General features: G+C 43.2%; 1 protein-coding gene across 1 annotated transcript in view; it reads right to left on the bottom strand.

The window, feature by feature from the left end:
• Nucleotides 1-25843, bottom strand: part of PIGG (phosphatidylinositol glycan anchor biosynthesis class G (EMM blood group)) — a 91844-nt gene that overhangs the window by 5268 nt on the left and 60733 nt on the right. The gene's annotated exons all lie outside the window — the stretch shown is intronic.

Below are 25843 nucleotides of genomic sequence, written 5' to 3'. Positions count from 1 at the left end.
CATTATTTCGGAACACAAGGAGTATTCAGGGATCTCCACTTTGTGTTAGAAAGCTGATTGTTAATGCTATGATGAACCAATAAAATTTGTTCTTGTCACCTTTATATATCCTATAATGTGTATGTCAGGTGTAAGCATAGCAACTCTCATTGCAATGATGGTGGCCAGTACTTTTATTCACTTCACACTTAGATTGTTCTGTGCTTTAATATATTTTATTCTAATCGTCAAAGTTTCAATTAAGCAGTTTCAAGGCAGCTTTGTCTCGTTTGCCTTACAGTGCTGCTCCACAGCACCTGCATGGTAAGAGAGAGAACTACAGCACTCCTTACAAAGCTTCCTAACCTGTGCAACAGACCATCAGATGGAGTCTGCACCCCCTTTGTCAACAGCATAGAACTTGTAAAGAGCACACTGCTGCCCACAGCAACACTGTACAAAACAACATAAAAATTGTGCTCCTGCAAGACTTTGCAAAGCTACCATAACATTATCCAAAGAATACCATATTATTTGGCTCACAGGAGTGATACACTGCATTCCTGTCACAGCTGCTTAACTCAGTTGGGTCCATTGCATCCCAAGAAATGTCTGCCCCACATAACCTACATGGTCCACATTTGCCACATTTATGTATTTTGGTGGGTGACAAGAGTCAGATGAAAATAGAAGTGAAAAGGTTTTCTCCACTTTGATTGTCCTCCCTCTCCTGAGGCAACAACTCAAAGCAGTGATGCTGGGGCAGCCCCTGTCCAGTTTCCCCAAAATACATCTGCAGAGATTAATTCACACTAAATTCAGATGTTTACCCCTTTTGACAAAAGGAAGAAAAAAAATATTTCATTGCAATAATAAGTGAACATTTTCCTGCCCCCATCAAAATATTTTACATCATCGGTTCCTAAGAGAATACCCTGGCAAAGAGTGGAAATGTTTTACAGCGAAATCCTGATCTGCGAATCTGTTCTGCTCCTCCCAGTTTTTAATTCCAATCTTGTTCCAAGTAATAAAAATTTAACATGGCTAGCACTTCTGCAAGACGTTAATTAGTCACTTATGACTAAGTAAGCTACAGTATGCAGTATTTTACATAAACCATTAAACTTCTTATTCTTTAAATAAAAACAACTAGGACACATCCCTCTTTTCCAGTGAAGTCAAGATCTAAATTCCCCAGGCTTCCAGTAGAAGGAAGAACTGGTCACGAAAGCAGAGTTTTAAAATCAAGAACAGCAGGCATGAATGACTGAAAAACATACATTCAGTTCACAGAAAATTATTTCCCTTGCTGCTTGGCCAAGGAAACTGCAACTTGGGAGTGAACTAGACTGCTCCCTGCTTCTGCATAACTATCTTAGTCTTCAGTGAGCTTGTGTACGTGACCGATTTTATGTTTAATAACTGATTTTGACAAGGATTAAACAAAATGCAGTTCACTAAGTCTTAGCTGTTTTCATGCTGATATGAGTTAAAACAGTATTTGTAGTAAAAATGGTATTTGTAATATTCAGATGACCACTAAATAGAGGAAATGGCTTTTCAATCAGACAAACAGGCATTTTTGAAAATATTTTCTAGAGTTAAAAAATGCACTTGATAGACCATATAGATGAAACCCCAGGTTAATGATACAATTCTTTCTTTATTCTGGTACCATAAAAATAACAAACTGTTTTCTACTTATAGGATACCTCTATTTACAAAAGTGCTCAGCACTCACTTCACCTCTCAAGATAACATAGATACCTACCTTCAGAGAGAAATTTTGGACAGTTTCACTGTACAAAGCAGTAGTGCAATTTAGAGAAGGCAGCAGAAACACATTGTATCCACAAAGCTAAACTGTTAGTGGGATCCAAGAGTGGAATATTTGGTTTTATCTCAGACCTTGTGAAAGTGCTTACACATGCATTGTTGCAGGCAGAGCACTGGAATGACTGAGCACAAGGAGTTAGACCTACTCGGCCTGATCCTAATACAACACCTTAGCTCTTCTAGTACATCATCATTCTTTACTCTTACTTTGGCCAGAGAAAAAAATCATATAGTTAATAGTAATGCCTTTGTGTGCTCCTTCTCCTCATTCTTGAGACACAGTGCCCACAGTATCTCCAAGCCACAAGGAAGGGATCAGGCAGCTACTGATAACATGACCATAACAATCCAGCTAGTTCAGACAGTTTCTGAGTTACTCCAAATGAATTGGGATGCCACTCATGTATCCATGTGTTTATGATCTGGACCAGCCAGTAATGCATAACCTTGCAAATTCTGTGCTCTTTCAATTAAAATAGTGGAAAACTACAGGATACAGCCAAAGTATCAATCTGTAACTGGTCCACACTGAATTGTCTCTTCAGTAATTCATACCTTTCGTTATTTAAAGGAGAAGAGCATAGACAGATATAAACTGCACAAGCTGTCTCCATGTTCTGACAAAACCAGACCACTATTAAGGCCTCTGCACAATGCAGGAGTAACAAAAAGGAATACTCAGCTTCTGATATTCAGCTCATCTAAGAAGTTAGCCTACAGGGACTTGCAAGAGAAATCTACATGTGTTACAGATGACAAAGCATATCCAAACTTCAGGTGAGCTCCAGGAAAAAAAAAAAACATTTTTGGAGAGTTCTGAAGCAAAGAACTCTACAGATTCAAATCACTAAACATGCTGCAATTAGAGTGCAAACATTAAATATGGTCTAGAGAACATATCGGCTTTCAGCAAAAATTGTCCCTTTTAATGGAAAATATTTAATAATTAATAAAATATTCCCAAGAAACTGTTGTATTAATAGGTTTACCACTTCTTTGGATATCCTAAACCCTAACTGTAGGTGTTTCACCAACAAATCTTTCACGTCTAAATCCACCTCTAAGGTGCTTCTAAAATGAGTAATACAAGGCTTGCAAAATGAAAAAATTACGATGCCAAAAAAAAAAAAAAAAAAGGAAAGAAATAAACAAAGAAAAATAACTATTTTCTTGTGAAAATAGTTTTCCTAGTTATAGAGAATATTTGGCAGCTGGTGGCTTACAAGTTTTGTAGCTTAAAAATCAAGCACAAATTCTCCATAGAGAGCCCTACAAATGCAACCACCAGGAATTTTAAAATACACTTTACAGTGTTTACAGTGCTCCAACCCTCTTTCTAACACACCGCATCAAATAAACAGTTTTGAAATATGCAAGCATACGAAGATGGAATACCCTAGGATTGTTGCTTTTCTAGGGTTTGAGGAGGAGGTTCGTTCTGGAGGGTTTCAGTATGAATGTGCTGAATCCTTTCAACGCCAATTACCCTCCAGCATTTCTGCCCTTCATCCCCCCCCCCTTTTCTAGCTGAATATCACTGCCTAAATTATCTCTACTGGAGACACTGAATTTGCCTATTTGAAGGCAATTTTTACTGTATTAACATCTTCTACAGTATTAAGTGGCACTTCTGTTTCAAGGCATTTTGCAATTTCAAAGATCTCCTGTTTAGTGCCCTCTGAAAAAATACTTGGCATTTTGTTCACCTGCCCCATATATACTAATGAAGGGTTGCACTCAGAAACAAACCATGTAGCACTCCAAACATCTCCAACATCTTGGACTATCTGCAACGTGTAAGAAATTTCTCTGATCTAAGCAAGTATCAATCAGTTCAGCAGCAGGAACAAATTTGCTACATCTCTCCCACATGTCCCACTCTCACTTAGTATAATTCTACAATACTGTTTTAGATATAGAGCACAATCCTGCATTGTCATGGAAAAACACTTCATATTTTTAGCAGTTCAAAGGGAAGCAAGAGTCCTCTGGAAATTTACACTATTAACTCTGCTAGAAACTACCAATCAGAACCACGTTTTCAATGCTATGAAGTCACAGTTTTTGTCACCCCACCCTATCAATGGAGAGATGTCAAAAATGGTGGTTGCCAGCAAAATAAAACAGCTGTAGAGTGTATTCTGCTGCCATGGAAATTAGGGAACTTGGGCCTTACTGATTTTTCTCTGCCCTCCGCATCCTCTTTTCCAGTAAAAAAAGGCAGAGGAGATACAACTACCTGAGCAATGTCGTGTCTGTGGCAGTAAGTTACAGAGAACTGTAGCACATGTGGACTGTAGTACAGGGTTCAGCAGGTTCTCACAAAGATTTAACTGTAAAAAGCTATTAGGACTTGGAACGCCAATTCTTTTCATTTTTTAGGACTTGAAACATCAATTCTCTTCATTTCAGGATCAAGAGTTTGAAAACCAGAATAGTACCAATGTTTTTGCTGCTCTCACTGCTGGCATAATCAGTTGCACAGCAAAATATTAAAAGAAAAAAAAGGCAAAAAAAGGCAACACCCCCCAAACAAGCAAACAAACACACAAAAAACCCCTCAAAACAAAAAATCCCTCCACCAAACTCAAAACCAAACCAGGCTACTCCTGTTGCGACTGGCCCAGATTGTACTGCAGCAAGGTATAACCAACTATCCTAACAATCAAAACAAAAATCTAAATATTTCGAAGCCCAGCATCCATCAGTTTTCTATGACTACTCCTCCAAAATTCACTGAACACTTAGTAAGGTTCCCAGTAGGAAAAAAACCCGAAGCATTTTACATTGGCATCATACATGCAAGGAATAACAAGGAAATTTATTGCTTGGTTTTCTGGTAAGATGCATCTGCAGGCTTTCCTGCCCATCTTTGTAAACAAACAGTTACTCTTCATGATCTTAGCTAAAGGTGTAAAGAAAAACTGCATCTGACAATTGTTACTGACAGATGGGACTTGAAGAAATTTAACACAAACTGTTAAATGTCCAAGTTTTCCAATTAAATTCAAACTTAACAGGTTAAAATATACCAGTATAACACGACACACCGACACAAGGCATTTCTAGAAAGGTAAAGCACAATTTATTTAAGTATGGAAAACAAACTGGCCAGCAAGGCCAAAATGGGTGGTGATATGTGTTTTTTACTCAGTGTGGCAGCCAGTCACGAGTAGGGTCCCCCAGTGAATGTTACTGAGCCCCAAAGAGCTCAACATTTTCATAAATAGTCTAGATGGCCGGATGGGAAGCACGTTCACTAATGTGCTGTTGGCACTAAGCTGGATGCCAAGGTGGACACATTAGAAGGGAGAGCTGCCTTACAGAGAGATCTGGTCAGGCTATCAAGACCTATATGAAGTTTAACAAAGACAAGAACAAAGTCCTGTACCTGGTTTACAGGCTAGGATGCTTGTGGCTGGAGAACAGTGTTGCTGAAATGGATCTGGGGGTATTGGGGGACAACAAGCTAAACATGAGTCAGCAGAGCTGCAGCAACAGGTAAATCATGTCCTGGGCAGCATCCTCAGGGGCACTACTAGCAGGGAGAAATGTGATTATCCCAACTCTATTGAGTGCTTGTCAGGCCATATCAGTAGTACTATGTTCAGTTCTGGTCCTCCACCCTTCCAAAAAGACATGGACAGGCTGGAGGGGCTGTAAAGAAGGACAGGAGAGGATGAAAGAGTTCCACAACATAAGACAGTAGGAGTTAAGTCTCTTCTTCATGGAGAAGGCTCAGGAGACTTCATCACAGATTCGTGTACTTAATTACCTAAAGATGGCAAAAAAGGATGGAGGTGCTCTCCTCACCAGGTGGTACATGGAGAAAACATATTGCAATGGGTACAAGTTACGCTGGGAGAGGTTTCATCTCAGGATAAGAAATACATGTTGTATAGTGAGAACAATCAATCACAGATACAATCTTGCCAGGGATGCGGTACAGTCCCCATCACTGCAGATTTTCAAGACAAGACTGGACAGTATGCTAGAGGATGTCATGGAGGCTCCTGTTTCCAGAAAAGGTTGAATCAGATGACCTTTTATGGGCATCTCCAACCTGGGGTGTTCTGTGGTTCTGTGAAACAATATTCACTCTTATGCACTGAGAGCAGAGTTAATTCTTTTTTGTATTTTTCCACTATAGTAACTATTTTTAAACTTGAGACTTAAATAAAATAACATCTCTCTCCTCAAATTACTCCTGCCATCCCAGTAACACACACATTCAAAAAGAATTTGTTAACTTCAAGAAAAGGTGTGAGAAAAGGAGATAGAAAAATCCTAGATAAACACAGAATGACAGTATGTCATATACAGTCCTAGCCACAGCTACCAGAACCAAGCAGTTATACTGGCCATGGAACAGAGGAGAACAGAAAACTAATGGTGAAAAATCAAAAAACTTCTAATAGTAGAACTAGGCCTATCCCAGCAAAAGTACAAGTTACATCTAGAAACATAGTTACAGGAAAGAGGTATGTAAGCAAAGATGGACAAATATGGCCCTCCCTTTCCAGTAAAATTGTTCTGAATGACTCGGCTTCTGCTTGAGCAGCAGCATAAACCACTCAGAGTCCAACATCATCATGCAGTTCTTGCTAATTTAAGAGAGGAAACAACGTTGGTACTATGCTCCAATCTGTTTCAGAATAAAGAGGAAGGAATATGCAAAGCGCTGAAGAGAAAGGGGGGATAGGATAATTTCTTCAGTGCACTGTGTATACTTCATGTACTGTATCAGAATATTGCTCCCAATTTTCTTCACAGCTTTTTCTAGCACAATGCACAGCATATTCATCTTCAGAGACTCTATTCCTTGTGGTGCAATGAGATGTCTTCTGGGATTACACAGGGATTACACAGACACTTGTTTTACTAAGCCCAAGTGTCATACACACTAATTTTACTTTCACAAATTTATAGGAGTGTTAGTAATTCAGCTTTGTGCAAATTACTTTTAAGAACAATATACAGCATTAGGATAAAGACTGTAGAGCCTGACATACTTTCTCTGGAAAACAAAATGGATTACAGCATGATCTGTAAACCCATACCCTAAAATACCTGCAAAGGATGAGACACTGCTAACACCATTAAGTGTAAAAGGAACAGTGAACAAGAATGGTTTCATCTCGTGGAGAAATTAACTGCAAGACCAGTGAAGATTCATTGATTTAGTAGCTGCAGATCCTCTTCCTCTCTGGACCCTAGCTGAGAAGACAGACAAAACTAGCACAGGATTTTTGATGCCATAGTATTTGTGATACTGTAATTGTAATGGCTCTGAGACAGAAAATGTAAACAGACAGTACACAACTTCCAGAAGACTGCAGATGTTAATTTGCACTTTGAGTATGAGGAGAGAGGGAGGGAAGCAGGAAGGCAGGAAGGCGGGCGGGAAGGCGGGCGGGCCGGAAAGAACTGGAAGAGAGGCAAGTACAACGGTAGAAAGAATGTGCAAGAAGGAAACTACATGTGCAAAGAAATAAGATAAGGAAAGAGGAGGAACTGGGCAAGAGAGCGTGTGGGGGAAGAGCACTGGAGGGAGAGAGTGGAAGTTAGATGAGCAAAGGTTGGTAGAAGGGGAGATGTCATAGAAGCAGAGGCTAAGAAAGAAGGGAGTGCAGAGAAAAGGGAGAGGGACAGATAGGAATACAGACTGAGGCAAGGAAAAGAATGGATCGCTGTGGGTGGCATGACACAGGGAGACACAAGGATTGAGTAGAGGAAGTGTGAGAGCAATGAGAGGACTGAGGGTGAAGGAGAAGAGAAAATGGGATTTTAAAAGAAGGGAAAATAGAGGAACAGAAATGGCAGAAGGAGCATGCAAAGACAACGAGATAGGCAAAGGAAAGAAGGAAAGTAAGAATGAGAATTTCAGAGATTTGGAAAGGCGCATGTAGGATAGACAGACTGACTGAGATCCAAAGAAACATAAATAGAAGCAGGACAAAGAAAGCCAGAGCGGGATTGGGAGAGGAAAAAAAACAGACAGAAAAGAGTGAGAAGGGCATAAAGTGAGTCAGGAAGGGGGAAGAAAAGCAAAGGTAAGAGAGCAAGAAAGATGGAAAGAAGAGTGAGAGGGAAAGGGCAAACATAGGCAGAGATTGACAGGGAGCAAACAAGAGAGAAGGACACACAAAAGAGGAAGCGGGGTAAGACAGTGAGCATGACATGAGGTAAAGAAGGAAAATTGCACAAGAGAAACATAAAAATGCTCAGGACAGAAAGAAATAGAAGCAAAAGTGGGTGTGCACAGGAGACAGGAAAGCCTTCATATGCAGGAGGAAAGAGTTTTACAAAAAGAAGAGGCACAAGAAAGAGGGAGCACAAGAAGGAAAAAGAGGACAACTGCATGTAGGAGAGAGGGACAGCATGCACATGTGCAATGGAAGTGCTCAAAATTAAGGGCAAGAATACACAAGAGAGCAGAATTACACAAAACCTCTAAGAAACTATAAAGCAGACACATGAGAGAGAGTTGGAGAGCACATGTATGAGGGGGAAGAATGCAAGACAAAAATTACAAGGGATAAACATGCAATACACAGCAAGTCTGACACAGAGGAAGCACTTAAGATAAGAAGGGAGAGTGTGACTGTTAAAGTGTATGGCAGACAAAAAGTGAGATGTGTGACATGTAAGACATGTGAAGTACAGGGGAGAGAGCAGACAGAACATGAAAATAGGCAAAGGAAAAAGTGAAAGCATGATGAGACAGCAACTGTAATATGGTACATGACAGATAAATGTGCCTTTGAGAAAGAAATCATAAGAAGAAAAGGCAGGAAAGTACATCAGAGAGAGAGGACATGTATTGTGTATCAGGGAGGAAGGGAAAGCTCACACATTGAAGGAATATTGCATGACAGAAAGCTGGTTAGAAGAGAGAGCGGGCAAGAAAAATCGAGACATCATTGGAAAGTAGGAAGAGCATCTGAGAGAACAAGAGATATACAGAACAGAGGTAAAACACGTAAGAGAGGAAAGAAAACTTTTCACAATAGGAAGGAAGAGAAAGCATGCAATAGGGACTGAAAGAGGATCAGATAGATGTTCAATCAAGAAGGAAACTATTTGGGAGGGGAAATAGGCACAAGAGGGGAACACATGTTGACTGAGAGAGACCAAGACAGTGTACAAGTAATAAACATTCACAACAGAGACAAGGGACACTTGAGCAAACAAGAAGTAAAGTGTGTATTGGAAAGTGAAAGAACCTGTCAGAAGAGGGCATGCACATGATAGAGCAGGAAACTGAGGAACAGAAAGCACATAAGAGAAATATGAAAAGTATGAGAGAAAGATGAAAAACAACAGGGAAAAGGAGGTAAAGTATACCAAGGACACACACTGAATGTGTCTGTGGGTGTAAGCATACGAGGAAGGCAGAGAGAAAAATAAGAGTGTGTGCAGAAGAGAGGAAAGGTGAAGCAGAAAGAATGAAAAGGTGTCCAAGAGGAGAAAGACAGGGGAAAATGGATGAAAAAATTAGAGGGAATTTATGTAGAAGATATTTTTATTAGAAATACACATATGGAAGATCACAAGCATGGGACAGAACAGGAAAGTACACAAATGAGATGGAAAGTTTCCAAGTCAGCACAGGAAGGGAGGAAAACGGCTGCGTAAGGGAGAGAAAGTGTGCCCAAGAGAGGCAAAGTAAAAGCAAGAATGAGAGGGTAAGAATAATCAGTACAGAGGAAGCAGAAGACTGTGAGATGGGGAAAGTATACCAGAGAGGAAAAATACACGCAGAAGAAGGGGGACACACTATAGAGAAGGAAAGCATGTATACAAGAGAGTAAAAACTTGAAAGACGAGGAAACCAATGATGCGAGCATAAGGTAGAGAGGGAGAGGAAGTACACAAGGGACAAAAGTGTACAAGGGCAAGCAAGGGAAATTGCAATAGACCACAGGAAAAGCATATGCAACAAAGTCAAGGCATGAGAGTGAGAGTATTCTAGGAACTGAAAGCATTAACTAAAAGGAAAGTATAAAAAATAAATAGGGATGGAATGTGTGAAAGAGAGACAAAAAGCATGAGCAAAAGAGGAGAAGAGGGGAAATGAAAGAACAAGTGAAGGCACACGTAAGAAAAAGGCAGTGTGCATAAAATTTAAAAAGTACAAAAGAGAGACTGGGATACTGTTCAATTGAAAGTAAATGTGGTCAAGAGAAAGCATTAAAGACAATAAAAGAGAAACAAAATATGTGAGACAACCCACAAGAAAAGGAAAAAAAACATGTAAGGAGTACAATAGGGATAGGGAAGTGCATATGCAGAAGAGTAGGAGCCAAGAAAAGCATGGTAGGAAGGGAAGCCCTGTGAGGCAAGTGTGAGAAAGCAAGCAAGAAAGTGACAGAGGGAAGTGTGGGAAAAAGTAAATGCGGGTAAGAGGGTGAAAGATGTCTGACAGGGGGAGCCAAAGGTACAGTGGATGGGAGGGAAAGGATGTCCAGAGAGGGGTGAAAGGAGTGCAAGGGAGAGGGAAAGACCCCAGGAGAGACAGACTGATGGGGAAGGAGCAGGTGGGAGTGACAGAACTTGTGTATGCCAGTAAGTGCCAAGGTGTGTGAGAGGCAAGAAGAGTAAGGAAGCAAGAGAGGGAGTGTTAGGGTGAGTTCAGGAGAGAAAGTGAGGGGGTAGCAAGACAAATTAAATTATGGAGGAGAGGAATGCAAAGAGAGAGGAAACTAGCAAGTAGACAGTCAGAGGAGTGTTACTCAGTGAGAGACACAGAGGAAGCACAACCAAGAGTGACAGCATGTGCTGGGGCTAAAGTGCAAGTCAGTGAGTGACATGAAGCATGCAAGGGAAAAAATTACAAGGTGGCAAAGTCAGACAGCATGATAGAGGGACAGGTGTGGGGAAGATGGAGAAAAACAGGAAATTGTGCAAGAGGGAAAGAAAACAAGGAAGAGAAAGAGAGAAGGGAGAAGGGAAAGCAAGAAGAAATAATAAAAATCAGAAGAGGCAGCATGAGAGAGGGAAAGGAGCATGGGAAATTGACAGTAAGAGTAAGAGAGAAAGTACAAGCGGAGGAGAGGAGAACTGTGTGCCTTGTACAGCAATGCAAGAAAGGACAGCAGCAGAAGAGCAAAGTGACAGAGATCAAGGATGTGCAGGAAAAAAGACAACACACAAATGAGTGAAGGCATACAAGCGAGAGATAGAAAGCAAGAGAAGGGGTCAAAGCGCATCCAAGAGAGAGAAAATACATACTCCAGAGAGAGGACATGAACATCAAGGGCAGCAGTAAAAGCATATGACAAAGAGGGAAACATACTATGAGAGATGTAAAGCTAGAGGAAGTGTGAAGGGCAGCAAGTGGGACAAGGACAGAGAGAAATAGAGAGGGAGGTAGCAAGCTAGAGGGGGAAAGCATAAGCCAGAGACTGAAAGCACAAGCAAGAGGGAAATCCAAGAGGAAAAATGTGAGAATGGTGGGAAAGAATGAGAGAGGAGGTTAGTGAAAGAGAAAGACTTGACACAAGATAAAAAAGGAAACAGTAAAGCACAAGGGAAAGAAAAACCTGAAAGGGAAGCAAAGCATTAGAGAGCAGGCACAAAGTGCATGTCCAAAACAAAAACCACATGCCAACAATAAAACTGAATGAAAGCATGAGGGAAGATGTGTGTGACAGCAGGAATATGGATGAGGTGAAGATGGGGAAGGGGTGTGAGAAAGTACAAGGTGAGCAGAACATGAGTAAACCATGCAACATTCAGGCAAAGCACATGACAGAGAGAGAAATGATAGATGAGAGGCAAGCACATCATATACTGCTGGGAAAGTGTGTGAGAAAGATGAGGCAAGTGACAGAGAGGGTAGGAGTTGAAGAAAGGGAGAGGTAAGGGAGAACTGAGGACAGTAAGAAAGGGAATGAGGAGAGAGGGAAAGCTAGAGAAAAAGAGAGGGAGCAAGACAAAGGGATGGTGACAGCAAGAGAGAGGGAACAATGACACTAGACAACACAGAAAGAACAAGCCACATTGAAAGTGCAAACAGGAAGGGTAATTTTGTGAGACAGAAAGCATGCAAGAGAGGGAGAAAGACACAGAAAGAATAGTAATACGTGGGAGAAAGGCGAGTGCCAGAGAGTGAGAACAGCAAGCAAGGAAAAGCACACATGGAAGGTAATGTAAGCATTACAAGCAGAATTCATGTGAGAGGAGAAACACATGAGAGTGAGGAGGATGCATGTGAGAGGGAGCCTGTTGAGACAGACAGGCACAAGGTGCCTCACACACGGATAAAGTGCACAGAGAGAGGAAAAGGGTGTGGGAAACCTGTAAAAGTGTGAGAAAAAAAAGCTAGAAGTGAAGAAGAGGGAAAGAGGCAATGCATCAGAAGGGCAAAGCAAACACAGATACCAGTAAGTGGAGGGAGGAAAAGAACAGGTAAAAATGGAAGCAAGAGGAAAATAAAATCAAAAGAGAAAAGAGTTTGAAAGAAGGGTGAAGCACATAAGAGAGAGGGATGCAAGATGAAGAGATTAGAACAACAGACACTGAGACAGGGAAGCACCTGAGAAAGAATAAACATATAGGACACCAAAGGCACAAGAGAAATGCCAAACGAGAGACAAAGTGAAAGTAAGAGAGAAAACACTAGAAAGAGTGAGGAAAGGTGTATCTGATAAAGAGGCGAGATTCATGAGAGAGACATGCAGATGGGATGGAGACGTGAACATATGTGCCAATTAGAAAGGGAATGTATGTGGGACAATGAAGGGAGAGAAGCAAAGGGAAGGGATAGGAAGAGTGCAACTAGTGGGGGAGAAGGGACCAGAGAGAGGGGAATGTAAAGCATGAGAGAAAGAAGAAAAGCACATCTAAGAGACTGAAAGCACAGGTGAGAGGGAAATCACATCAGTAAAGCAGGAGCAAGTAGGAAATAACATCAGAGAGAGGGCAAGTATGCCAGAGAATGCAACTGCACAAGAGAAGTGAGGCAAATCCACAAGAGCAGGCAAGCATCTGAATGAGGAAAGGCAAGAGTAAAGCAGGTACAGTGCATGCAAGAGATGAATAACCTCAGATGGGGTGACCAAGACAGGGGGAATGAATGCTTGAAAGAGAGTCTGTGAGGAAAGGGGAGAACACATCAAGGGAGGAAAAGCATGCCTGAGGCTAAAGGGTAAATGATAAGAAAGAAATAGAAAGGGATAACAAAGGGAAAAAAGAAAGATACGTAGGGAGAATCACAGAATTAACTAGTTTGGAAAAGACCTCTGAGGTCATCAGGTCCAACCAATGACCTGACACTTCCTCATCAACTAAACCATGGAACTGAGTGCCATGTCCAGTCTTTCTTTAAACACCTCCAGGGACAGTACCTTCACCACCTCGCTGGGCAGGTGATTCCAATGCCCAATCACTCTTTCAGAGATTTTTTTCCTGACATCTAACCTAAACTTCCCCTAGTGCTGTGTTCTCTCATTCTGCATTGCCTGGGAGAAGAAGCCAAACCCCACCTAGCTACAACCACCTTTCAAAGCAACTGCAGAAAGTATTAAGGTCAACCCTAAACCTCCTTTTCTCCTGAGAAAATCCCAGCTCCCTCAGCCACTCATCATAGGACCTGTGTCCCAGACCATCAGCAGCTTTGTTGCCGTTCTCTGGACATGTTCAAGCATCTCAACCTCCTTCTTAAACTGAGGGGCCAGAACTGGACACAGCACTCGAGGTGAGGCCTCACCAGTACAGGGCAAGAATGACCTCCCTGCTCCTGCTGGCCACACTATTCCTGATCTAGGCCAGGATACCCTTGGCCTTCTTGGCCACCAGGGCACACTGCTGGCTCATGTTCAGCTGCTGTCACCAGAACCCTGAAATCCTTTTCTGCCCAGCCTGGGCATTGTCCAGCCACTCTTTCCCCAGCCTGTGGTGCTGCAGGGGGTTGTTGTGATTCAAGTCTAGGACCCAGCACTTGAACTTGTTAAACTTCATATTGTTGGACTTGGCCCACCTACACAGCCTGTCCAGGTCCTTCTGCAGAGCCCTCCTACCCTCTAACAGATCAGTGCTTGCTCCCTTGACCTTGGTGTCATCTGCAAATTTACTGATGGTGGACTTGATCCCCTTGTCCAGATCATCAGTGAAGATATTAAACAGGACTGGTCCCAGTAGAGACCCCTGGGGGACACCACTGGTGTCTGGCTGCCAGCTGGATGCAGCACTGTGCACCAGCACTCTCTGGGCCCGGCCATCCAGCCAGTTCCACCCAGCAAAGAGCCAAGAGTGCTCCTGTCCAAGCCGTGGGCTGCCAGAGGTTTCAGGAGGATGCTGTGGGAGACGGTCAAAGGCCTTGCTGAAGTCCAGATAGACAAAATCCACAGCCTTGCCCACATCCACCAGGCAGGTCACTGGGTCATAAAAGGAGATCAGGTTGGTCAGGCAGGACCTGCCCCCCCTTAAATCCATGCTGGCTGCATCTGGGCCCTGGGCCATCCTGTAGGTGCCATGTAACCACACTCAACATGATCTGTGCCACAATCTTGCCAGCGCCAAGGTCAGGCTGACAGGCCTGCAGTGCCCTGGATCTTCCCTCCTGCCCTTCTTGTGAATGGGAGTCACATTGGCCAACCTCCAGCCATCTGGGACCTCACCAGTGAGCCAGGACTGTTGTTAAATGATGGAGAACAGTTTTGCAAGCTCATCTGCCAGCTCCCTCATCACCCTGGGATGGATCCCATCCATTCCCACAGATTTATGAATATCCAAGCAGCTCAGTAGTTCTCTGACTGCCTCCTCATGGGTCACAGGGGGACCATTCTGCCCTCTGACCCCATCTGCCAACCCAGGAGGACAGCTGTCCTGAGGACAACATGTCTTTCTGTTGCAAATTCAGGCGAAGAAGGTGCTAAGTACCTCTGCCTTTTCCTCATCTTTAGTTACTAAATTCCCTCCCATATCTAATAGAGAATTGAGGTTATCTTTGCCCCTCCTTTTGCCATTAATGTATTTATAAAAATATTTTTTATTGTCCTTGATAGAAGTGGCCAGATTGAGTTCTAACTGGGCTTCTGGGTCTCTCATTCTTTTCCTACATGACCAGCAACTCCCTTAATTCTTACCCATATGCACTCAACCATATCATTATTAATCTCAAGTTCTGTGGCGTAGAGAGTCCCCCTAATATACAGAGCCACACTTCACCTCTTCTCGCTCACCTGTCTCTTCTGAGGAGCTTGTAGCCATCCACTGCAGCGCTCCAGCTGTGTGAGTCACCACACTATGTTTCTGTATGGCAACAAAGGCATAGCTTTCCTGCTGTACCATGGCTTGCAGCTCCTCTTGTTTGTTACCCATGCTGCATGCATTAGTGTGCATGCACTTCAGCTGGGCTACTGATTTCACTCCTGACTCTGGCTTACCACCCACGGGCTTGTTTCTGGAGAGCCTAGTTGCATTCTCTTCTCCCTTTGAACCTAGTTTAAAGCCCTCTAATTGAGTCCTGCTAATTCATGGGCTAGAATCCTTTTGTCCTTAATAGATAGATGAAGCCCATTTGGCTACAGCAGGCCAGCTGCTGTAAAAGCTGCCCCATGATCCAGGAACCCAAAATTCCCAAAATTCTGCTGATGGCACCAGCCTGCTTGTTGATAATGCAGGTTCACCTGTTCCTTTCATAATCTGTCCCTGCCACTGAAGGGATTGAGCAGAACACCACCTGTGTGCTCCTGCCTCACCAATCACTTGACCCAGAGCCCTGAAGTCCCCTTTAATTGCCCTAGTGCTCTTCTTTTCAATCTCATCACTGCCAGCCTGGAGTATCAGCAGTGGGTAATAATCAGAGGGCTGAATCAGTCCAGGGAGCCTCCGTGATATATTCCATACTCAGGTCCCAGGAAGGCAGTAGATCTCCCTGTGGGATGGGTCTGCTCGATGTACAGGACCCTCAGTTCCTCTCAGAAGTGAGTCACCCATTATGACTACCCTTCTCTTTTTAATGCAAGAGGTGATGACCCATCTGACAAATGAAGTGTAATTGGAGGCTCTCCGAGCAGATTATTTTTTCCAATGTCATCAGGCTGGATTCAACCTATTCTGAAGTGGCACCTGGATAGGTGGTGGGGGGACTTGGGAGAAATTTTTATTAAGTCCCCAAGGGACCCATTTCCACTCTCCTTTATCTATGAGGTCTCCTTCTTCTGCATGACTGTAGGAGGCACAGAAATCCTCTGGTTCCTGCTGGGCTTCTCTCAGGGATGGAAGGGTGAAATTCCACTCTATTTCTCTTTCACTTTCCCTAATACTCCTTAGTCTTTTGACTTCCTCCTTAAGTTTGGCCACCAGACAGAGGACATCAGTCACCTGTTCACACCACAGGCAGGCATCTTCTGCATTGTCCCCCCGGTACTACTGACAGGTTCAAACACTCCTCACAGAAAAGGACAGGTAGACACATCCTTCTTGGGGGCTTCTGTTTAGATTGGCACACTTTTACTAGCTAATAGCTTTTGATCATTTGGAGACCATTGCTGAAAAAAACCCCAAAACAACCAAACAAAGAACCAAACTGGAACACAAAATAAAAACCCCACTAGCAGGAGGATGACTGGAACTCTGCTTGCATGAACTGCCATGCCACTCCCTCAAACACATGCCACACCTCTGTTCACCTGCTCCCTAGAGCTTTCTTTAAATCGTGCCTCCAATGGCTGGAGGAAGCCTCTCCCTGCACCTGGATGGCTGCTGAGAGGAAGGGAACCACCTCCTCAGCTCCCTTTGAGAGAAATCTGTGAGGAAGGGGGAGAACAAGCACATCAGAGAGAAAAAGCATGTCCAAGGCTAATGGGCAAATGATAGAAACAAAAGAAAAGAGATAACAAGGGCAAAAAAGAAGGATACTTAGGGAGTAGTAAGGGTAGCAAGCAATGGAAAGAGATGGCAAGCAACAGGGGTAGGGACAGTATAAGCAAGAGATTGAAAACATGAGCCAGAGGGGAAGCAGACATATCAAAGTAAAAAACATGAGTCTTGAGAAGGAAAAGCTCCCAAAGGGGAGGAAAGAATGACAGAGAGAAGTAACAGTGGGAAGAGGGAAGTGCAAAGAAAGTAACAGCATCCAAGAGAGGCAAAGCATGTGACAGAGGGACAAAGGACATGCCAGAAGCAGCATGACAGAGGTAAAGAAAGTAAATAAGGAAGACCATATGAGAGAGTGAATGTTAAAGGGAAAACTTCTGAGATAGATTAAAAGGAGGGTAAAGAGAGACACAGAGTGAGGAAATGGGAATATCAAAGGAGGGACAGAGTGAGGGGGAAGGTTGGGGAAGAAAAAGCAAAAAGAGATTGGAAGGGGAAAGTGAGAGAAAGAAGGAGAATGAAAAAAAAGGGGAGAGAGGGATAGCATGAAAGAAGGTGGGGAAGCACAAGGAACAAAGTGTGAGGGAGGAAAGGTACTAGCAGGAGAGAAAGGGATGGTGTAATAGAAAGCATGTTAGGGAGAGGAAGAGAGCAGAAAAACAAAGCGCAAGAGAAAGAAGAAGCACATGCAAGGCTGGGAAACTACAAAGAGTTGCAAAGTGCATATGACTGAAAAAAAGCACCTAAAAGTGGGACAGCTAAGAGAGAAGAAAGTAGACAACTTTGGGAAAGTATGGGAAAGATAGGGATCATATGCCAGGGAAAAGATTATACAGGTGAAAGGTAAGCCAGAAACACAGAGAGAGCAAATGAAGAGGGAAATGAGAAAAAATAAAAATAAAAGGAAAATAAATTGAGCTGTAGAGAGAGAAGAGCATAGGGGAAAATGGAAGAGAGTGGGTGAAGGGGGCAAGCAATACAGATATGTGGATAGCAAGACTTAGCAAGGGCTCATGCAAAAAAGTGAAGAAAATCCCAAAGCACGGGAAGCAAGAGCAAAAGGGAAACTGAAATCAGGAGACAGGAAAATTGTGTAACAGGGACAAGCATGCAGCATGAAGAAAGAGACTGGGAATGCAAGACAGAGAAAGAAAATGCAAAAGCGTCAGAAGGAAACACAAAAGAAAAAGAAATATATGAGAGAATCAAAGTACATGAGACACCAAAGAAAAGCATAAGAGAGTGTTGAAGTGTGTGCAAGAAAGTGACAATACATCCAAGAGACACAGGGATAGTGGGGGCATGCGGTGCAGTAAAGGACAGATAATGAACCAGTGAGAAGGGAAGGCAAGAGAAAGAGAGACTAAGAGTATAAATGAGGGCAATAAAGACCATGTTTCAGAAATGGAAAAGTATGTGAGGGATGGTGTCTTGGGTTCAAAAATGTAACCCAAAAATGTATATTCTATTTTCATCTGTTGAAACCGTTTGGGAGATACTGTTCTTTATCTCTTGTAACTCTAGGGAGGAAAGAAGGTGGATGCCTTCTGATACTAGACCATCTGGGGCAGTGTTTTTTATCTCTTTCATCGACTTTGTCTCTCCCTCTGGGGGTTATCTTCTATTAATGGGCCATTAAGGCTCACCGGTGAGATGACACATTACACCATCCCATTGTGAGATGCTCTACCCAGTGTGGGGGGAGCCAGCCATTCCCTACCCAGATAAAATGGGGACAGAGGGATGCCAGATCATCCACTTTTCCATGGGATTCTCAGTGGAAGACTGGACTCATCTCACCACCACTACAGGATCATCTCTACTCCAACAGAACCACATCTGTCACTCCAGGAGGACTTATCTGGACTGCTTCCAACACCCTGCCCAACAGGGTGTCAGGTCATATTCCTGACTCCGTCAGGGTTCTCTAGGACTTTTGTTTGTTTGCTTGCTTGGTTTTTTTTGTATTACTGCATTTGCATTTTTAACATTCCCAGTAAAGAACTGTTACTCCTATTCCCATAGCTGAAAGCTCCTAATTGCAAAACTGTAATAATTTGGAGGGAGGGGGTTTTACATTCTCCACTCCAAGGGAGATTCCATTTTTTCCTGACAGATACCTGTCTTCCCAAACCTAGACAGATGGAAAAACATAAGACTAAGCAGCACAGCAAAAGAAAGTGAAGCAGAACAAGAAAGGGAAATGCAAAAACCAGGAAAGACAAGGTAGGGGGAAGAGTGTGTCCAACAGAGAAGACGAAGTGAAGGGAAGGGGCTGGGAGAACAAAAGTGCATTGGGATTCGCACACATGCATACCACGATGACACAACATTCAGAAAGGCAGGTTATATGAGAGAAAAGTGAACCATCTATGAGGTAAAGTGATGTAAAGGGAATGTGTGCCATGGAGAGGTACAGCAGAAGAGGGCAAAAGGTGAAAAGGAGCAAAAGCACAAGGAAAGGTGAGCTAGTTTGAATGTGTGCATGGAAGAGCGGAGAGAAAACACAAAAACCGGGGAGAAGGTGAGAAACCATGAGAAAATAAGCATGCTAGAGGGAGTGCTAGTGAGTGTGAGTGCATCAGGGAGGTGAGGAAAACAAGACAGAGAAGAAAAGCCCAGTCGAGAGAAAACTCACCAGAGAGTGGGCAAGTACATCCAACAGAATGGCAGAGCACATCCAAAAGAAAGGGAGAATATGTCGGAGACAAATGGAAGGCTCAGGAGAGAGTAAGCAAGAGAGGAAGGAAGTGAGCAATTTAGAATGAAATAGTGAACAAAGGACAAACATGAAGACACACGCATGAGAGCAAGAGGGTGCACAAGAAAGCAAAAAAATTCTCCGTGATAGAATGGCATGTGAGTCAAAGACACGGCAAAACACATGTTTGAGAGAGAGGTAAAAGGAGGCAGGGGGACAAGACAGTTGAAGACAGAAAATCAAGCAAACAAGGTGAGTAGGAAGGGCATGGCATGTGGGAAAGGGAATGAGAAAGATGAAAGAGAGAAAAAAGGGAAAGAAGAGAGAGACAGCAACAGATAGCAAGGAATAGCACAGAACAAGAAAGCACAAGTGTGAAGGTGCAAGTAAAAGAGGAAATCTGCAAAAGCAAGAACATGTTAGAGAAAGAGGAAAAACTATAAGAGAGAGAAGGAAAGTACACCTCAGAAAGAAGGGGAATTTGGAGACAGAAGAGAGAAAAATATATAGAGAAAATGAGAGCAAGAGAAAGAGAAGTCAATGGGATGGCAAGGAGGAAAAGTGAGGAACACAGAAAAAAACAGAAAAGAAACACACAAGCGCACACAAGAACATAAGAGAAAAGCAAACCAAGAGAGAAGCAACATGTGTGAGGAGCAATGTATGTGAGAGAATGCAGATGTATTTAGGTTTTATGAGAGGGGAGGGGTCTGTGAAAGAGAAGGCTGATCAGAATGGAAGAGAAAGCTCATCCACAAGGAGACAGAGTTTCTTTGGGAAGGGGGCAACATAGCCAAGAGGGAGGCAAAGGTTGAGATGTAAGAGAGAATTGACTGAAAAAAGCACACTGCTAAGAGGGAAAACAGGGAGGGAGAGAGACAAGTAGAAGGCAGAGAGGTGTCCACAGAAAGCTAAGACAAGCAGAGACAAAGGCAGAAGCCACACAAAAAGAAGGAAAAAAAGTGAAACTGTGAGGTTATTTGTGAGGAATGGAGGGAAAGAAACACTTCTAAGACAAAGGAAAAGCCCGAGAGACAGATGGATAGAGAAAGGAAGGCGGTGGGATGCCGAGAGCAAGAAATAACAAGCAGTGTAGAGAAAGCAGAAGCAAGGGAATGAAAGCATGAAAGAGAGGCAAAGTGCATGTAAGAATGTGTCAAAGAGGTGGGAAAGGACATGAAGAATGGTCAAAGAGGGAAAGCAAGAGAGAATTTAAAAAGGCAAGCATGGGCAAAAACATCATGCAAGAAGCGAAGTCAGTGAGAGGCAAAACATGTCTAGAAGACAAGAAAAGCTTGAGACTAAAATGAGAGAGGAAAAGCCCATCTCAGGGAGGTGGAAAGATAGGATATAGAGCAGAAGAGATGAAGGAAGAGGACAGAGGCCAAAGAGAGACAGATTGATGGGGAAGAGGGAGGCAAAAAGAGATGCAGAGATGGAAAGTTCAGGAGGGAGAGGAATGGTTGAAGAGTGTGATTGAGAAGAAGGGACAGGGAGCAGAAGAGAGAGGAACAGAGAGGTTGAGAGTGGGACAGCAAGTGACACAAAGGGGATAGTGAGAGACAAAGTTGTAGTGAGACAAAGTGCAAGGAGAGAAAAACTGAAAAATGGAAATGAGAGAGAAGAATGTTAGACACTATAGAAAGAGTGACTAGGAAAGTAAAATGCCTAAATCTACACACTGACTGCAAAGCACAAATGACAAAGCCGCAAAATGCATATGAGGGAGACAGAGTGGCAGAGCACACACAAGGGACCAAGTGCACATGCACAAGAGGTAAAGCATGAGCACAAAACACTGAGGAGAGAGAGGCAGAAAGAAAGAAAGAAAAAAGAGAGAAGCAAAGTACATGACACAAGAGACAAAGCACAAATGAGGGAACAGCAGAACATGTAAAGCCCACATGAAAGACAAAGTATGTCAGAGAGAGAGATAACACACGTGTAGAGATGACAACATGCTGAAGAGAATGGAAGAGACATAAGAAAGGAAGTGTACAAGGGAGTGAAAATGCAAGAAGAAATACGTAAGTGGAGGGATGTACACACAAGAGGCAAAGCTCAAAGCGCAAGAACAAAGTGACAGAATGAGAAAGGGAAGTTTGGAGTTACAAGAAAAAAGGGCACATGAGAGGCACAGCACAACATTCCAGCGAAAGGCAGGAGAGGCAAAACATGCAGGAGAAAGCAAGCATGAGATAGCAGTGAAAGCATGAAAGGGAACATTCATGCAAAAAGCATATAGAATCATTTAGGTTGGAAAAGACTCTTAAGATCTTTGAGTACAATCATGAACTCAGCACTGTCAAGTCTACCCCTAAACCATGTCTCAAAGTGCCACATCTGCACACTGAAATACATCAAGGGATGGTGACTCAGCTACTTCCCTGGGCAGCCGGTTCCGACGCTTGACAACCAGTTCTGTGAAGAAACTTTTTCTTAACATCCTATCTAAACTTCCTCTAGCACAGCTTGAGGCCACTTCCTTTTGTCCCATGACTTGCTACTTGGGAGTAGAGGCCAACTCCCACCCCGTTAAAACTTCCTTTCTGGTAACTATAGCGAGCCTCCTTTTCTCCAGGCTAAATAATCCCACTCTCCCAGCTGCTCTTCATAAGACTTGTGCTCCAGACCCTTCACCCGCTCCACTGCCCTCTCTGGACATGCTCCAGCACCTCAACACCTTCCTGTGGTGCAGGGCCCAGAACTGGAGAACAGAACTCAAGGTGTGGCTGCGGAATCCTCCAGTTCCTAAGAAGCTGAAATCTGATCTTACTCTCCTTGTGTTAACCCCTCCTTTGACCCAAACCCTAAAACTCCATCCCTATAACACCCTATAAAACCCCACGACTCGGTCTCTGTCACTCTCTCCCCCTTCCCCCTTGCCTTCTTCCCCCTCCTCAGTCCTGGAGGAAATAAAATGGATTCTCATGCTATACAAAAGGAGGCTTGTCTCATCCCCATCCTGCTGGCGGCTTGTACCTCCCGATGTTCACTGTTGCCATACGATGCAACGCGTGGCCTTACCAGTGCAGAGTACATGGGGACAATCACTGCCCTGGGCCCTCTGACCATGCTATTGTTGACATGAGCCAGGATGCCACTGGCACTTTGTGGCCACCTGGGCACTCGATGGCTCATGTTCAGCTGCTGACAACCAGCACCCCCGGTCCTTTTCCACCAGGAAGCTTTCCAGCTATTCTGCCCCCTGCCTGTAGGTTGTTGTGACCCAAGAGCAGGACCTGGCACTTGGCCTTATTGAGTATCATACCACTGGCCTTGGCCCATTGATCCAGCCTGTTCAGATCCCTCTCCAGGGCCTTCCTGTCCTCCAGCAGATCCTTCTACCTAATTTGGTGACATCTGCAAATTGACAGAGGGTGACTTGTACAGATCACTGACAAAGATACAGATGAAGGGCAGGCAAAGCAAAGCACAGGAGAAAAGCAAAGCCTATCAGAGGAAGGGAAATATAGGTGCAGAGAGAAAGAGCAAAGAAGCCTCACAGTGGGAGGGGGAAGAAATGTGGGAAAGGAACAATAGAGAAGAGGAAGAGGAACAACTGAAGATAATGACAGAGAGGAGAGAGGAGGGGAAGCGACTCAGTTTTGGGAAGGACTCAAGAAAGCTTGCAAGATACATAGGAAATCTCCAAGAAGGAGGAAATGCAAATCTAAGAGGGAGGAAAAGCAGGTTCAGCACAAGCCAAAAACAGGGTTTGGCTGGGGGAAGCTCTGCAGATTTAGAAGAAAAACTAGAGGTGGAAAGGACAGAGAATGAGTGGGAAGAAGAATGTACAAGTGAGACACTGCAAGTTTAGGAGAGGTAGAGTGCATGCAAGAAAGTGTGTCTGTCAAGAGACTGAAAAGCATACAAAGGAGAAAGTAAAAGACAAAGAGACAAAGGGAATGAGGGAGGGAAGTCCTAGAGGAAAAGGCATGTAAAAGAAGAAGGGTGGGAGAGAAGATGAGAACTCAGGTAAAAGATTTAACATGGGACAGAGAAGGAGAGTGCAAGCAATTTGCATTTGATAGTATATGAGTGTATGTGAGAGCTGGAAAATCTGTGAGACATGGTGAAGCATGCAAGAAAGGAGAAAAGCTACAAAAGGGAAAGGAAGACACAAAAATGAAAACCAGGAGACATAAGGATGCCCAAGACAAAGACACAAGAGACCGAACATGCACAAGAAAGCAAGAGAAAAACAAAGCACATTCAGATGAGAGAGCGGGAGCATTTGCATGCTTGCAAGAGGGAGAAAGTGCATGAGCAATGAGAGTTGCTTGCATTAGAGGGGGAAGCATACAAAGAGGGAGCTGCAAGACTGGAAGATGCAAAAGAGAAGTGTGCCAGCCAGGAGAAGAGCAAGAAGATGAGGGAAGCAGCTGAGACAGAAGGTGAGAAGTATGTGAGAGAAGGGGAGAACTGTGTGAGAGAACATGTAAAGAGCACATAAAGCAGGAAGAACACATATGTGAGAAGGAGCAAGCATGACTGGGAGACAGAAAAAGTGAGCATGAAAGAAGGGGAAAAGCCATGACGGGGAGTCAAGGAGCTATGAAGTGTGAGTGAGGAGGAAAGCTCATGCAGAAGCACAAAACAGGGAGAAGCACAAAACAGGGAGAACCATGAGAATGACAGGAGTGCACTGAGGAACAGAGCAGGAGACTGGGGAAGCCCATGAGAGAGAGATAAGCATAGCCAGGACAGGAAGCACGAGAGGCAGGAAGCACACACATGTGGCAAGTGGGAAAAGTATTCACATAAAAGAGGGGGGAAACCCAAACATGAGCGGTGATGAAAGCACAGCCATGAGAGAGAGACGAGCAAAGTGCGCAAGAACACCAAGTATCTGGGTAGGAAAGCAAGAGGAAAGAGTAGTTGTGGGGGTGGAAAGAAGACAGGTGTAGCACCAGACAGAGATAAATAGAGAGACTGACACAGTGAGAGAGGAGTATGAACAGAGGTGTTAAACCAGGTGCCTCAGTTTGACTGGGACACCTCATATTCATAAATAAATATCTGCTCTTGTAATTCTGTGCTTTCTGTCTTGGTCTGTCTCCTCAGTCTGCATGGAGCAGTCTTGTCTTGACACAAGTGTGAAAGCGAGAGGCGTCATGCACACACAAGTGAGAAAAAGTACGAGAAACAGGTACAAAGTATGTCCAAGACAGAAGGGGAGTTTGGGGAGGGGTGGTGTGGTTGTGGCAAGAGCATAAGAGAGCTGGGAAGATACCAAAAGGCTAAAGAAAGGAATGCAGAGAGGAGATAGAGCAAGCAAGATATAATGAATGAGTCAGAGACAGCAGGAAAGCACATAGGAAAATGAAACTTCATTTTATAGCAGCACCAAGCTTCACAGTCCTTCATCTACCATCGGCTGGGTTGACTAATCAAAATTTTCTTATATGGCAGTGTAGAAAAACCTAATCCCTTTCATACAAATTTACTAAAATTCCACTTATTGCAGAATGATGTGTTTTTGAAAATAACACACTGCGTGACAACCTATTATCCTGCAACTTTGAGGAAAGTTAGCTTTCCTCTGTTAAGTTCCAGTAACCATAGTTCAGTTACAATAGGAAGGACTGCCATAAGTTATTTACAGATACAAAACTCAACCAACCTTCCATTATTATCTTTTCAGCTTTTCAAGTCCTTTTAGAATCCTGTTAACAGTTTCTGACTAGATTGTCATTATTCTCTCAGGATACTCTGCATGCTTACCATTGGAGCACAAAATTTCCCCTAGGTTACTCATGTCCAACATGGTTAATACTGATTGTCTTAATATATTCAATAAGCTTTGCATGTATTAACATTTAAAGAACTCTTTTGTGTAAGCAACACTGGGAAATCTAACCATCAGGATGGCAGAATAATACTCTCTCACAACACAGAAGTTCCAAACAAAAATAAAGAACAAACACTGCACCCTTTTGTACAATAAAGTGGTACTGCACACTTGCACTGTAGGTAGTTGAAGGTCTAAAGATGGGATGAGAACTGTCAACTCAGCTATGTGCTCTTGAGCAAAAGTCACATGAAAACCAGAAGAACAAGAGGAAGAAGACAATGTAACCATGACAACCTCAAATCAGAGCTTGGGCAGAAATAAAAAAGATGTTCAGAATCCTTTCAATTCAGTTTCACCCACAAAGAAAAAGTGATCGACCACTTAAATTAAAAAGTATAGCTGATGTTACTTGAAGTGGTCCCTACCTAAGACTGCACTTCTGTAGATGAGACCAAATCTCACAGCAATTGCAATAAATAGCATCAGGAAGACTATTTAAAAGCCAAGCGAATAAGTCTCAATGATTTGGCAGTAGCTAGCACACTAGAGGACAAGTTCCCAATTACAGTCATCAGTCATTACAGGAAAGCAAATCTCATGTTGGATATGCTAACTCTACGAAAAATTAGATCACAAGTTCCAAATCTATTCAGACACTTACTTTTATCTACAGAAAACAAAAATAACCTAACCTACCCCAAATC

This window comes from Prinia subflava, chromosome Z (assembly GCF_021018805.1).
Source record: "Prinia subflava isolate CZ2003 ecotype Zambia chromosome Z, Cam_Psub_1.2, whole genome shotgun sequence".
NCBI classification, from domain to species: domain Eukaryota; kingdom Metazoa; phylum Chordata; class Aves; order Passeriformes; family Cisticolidae; genus Prinia; species Prinia subflava.
The sequence above is the reverse complement of the archived record's forward strand: the minus strand, read 5'-3'. Positions and strand labels throughout refer to the sequence as shown.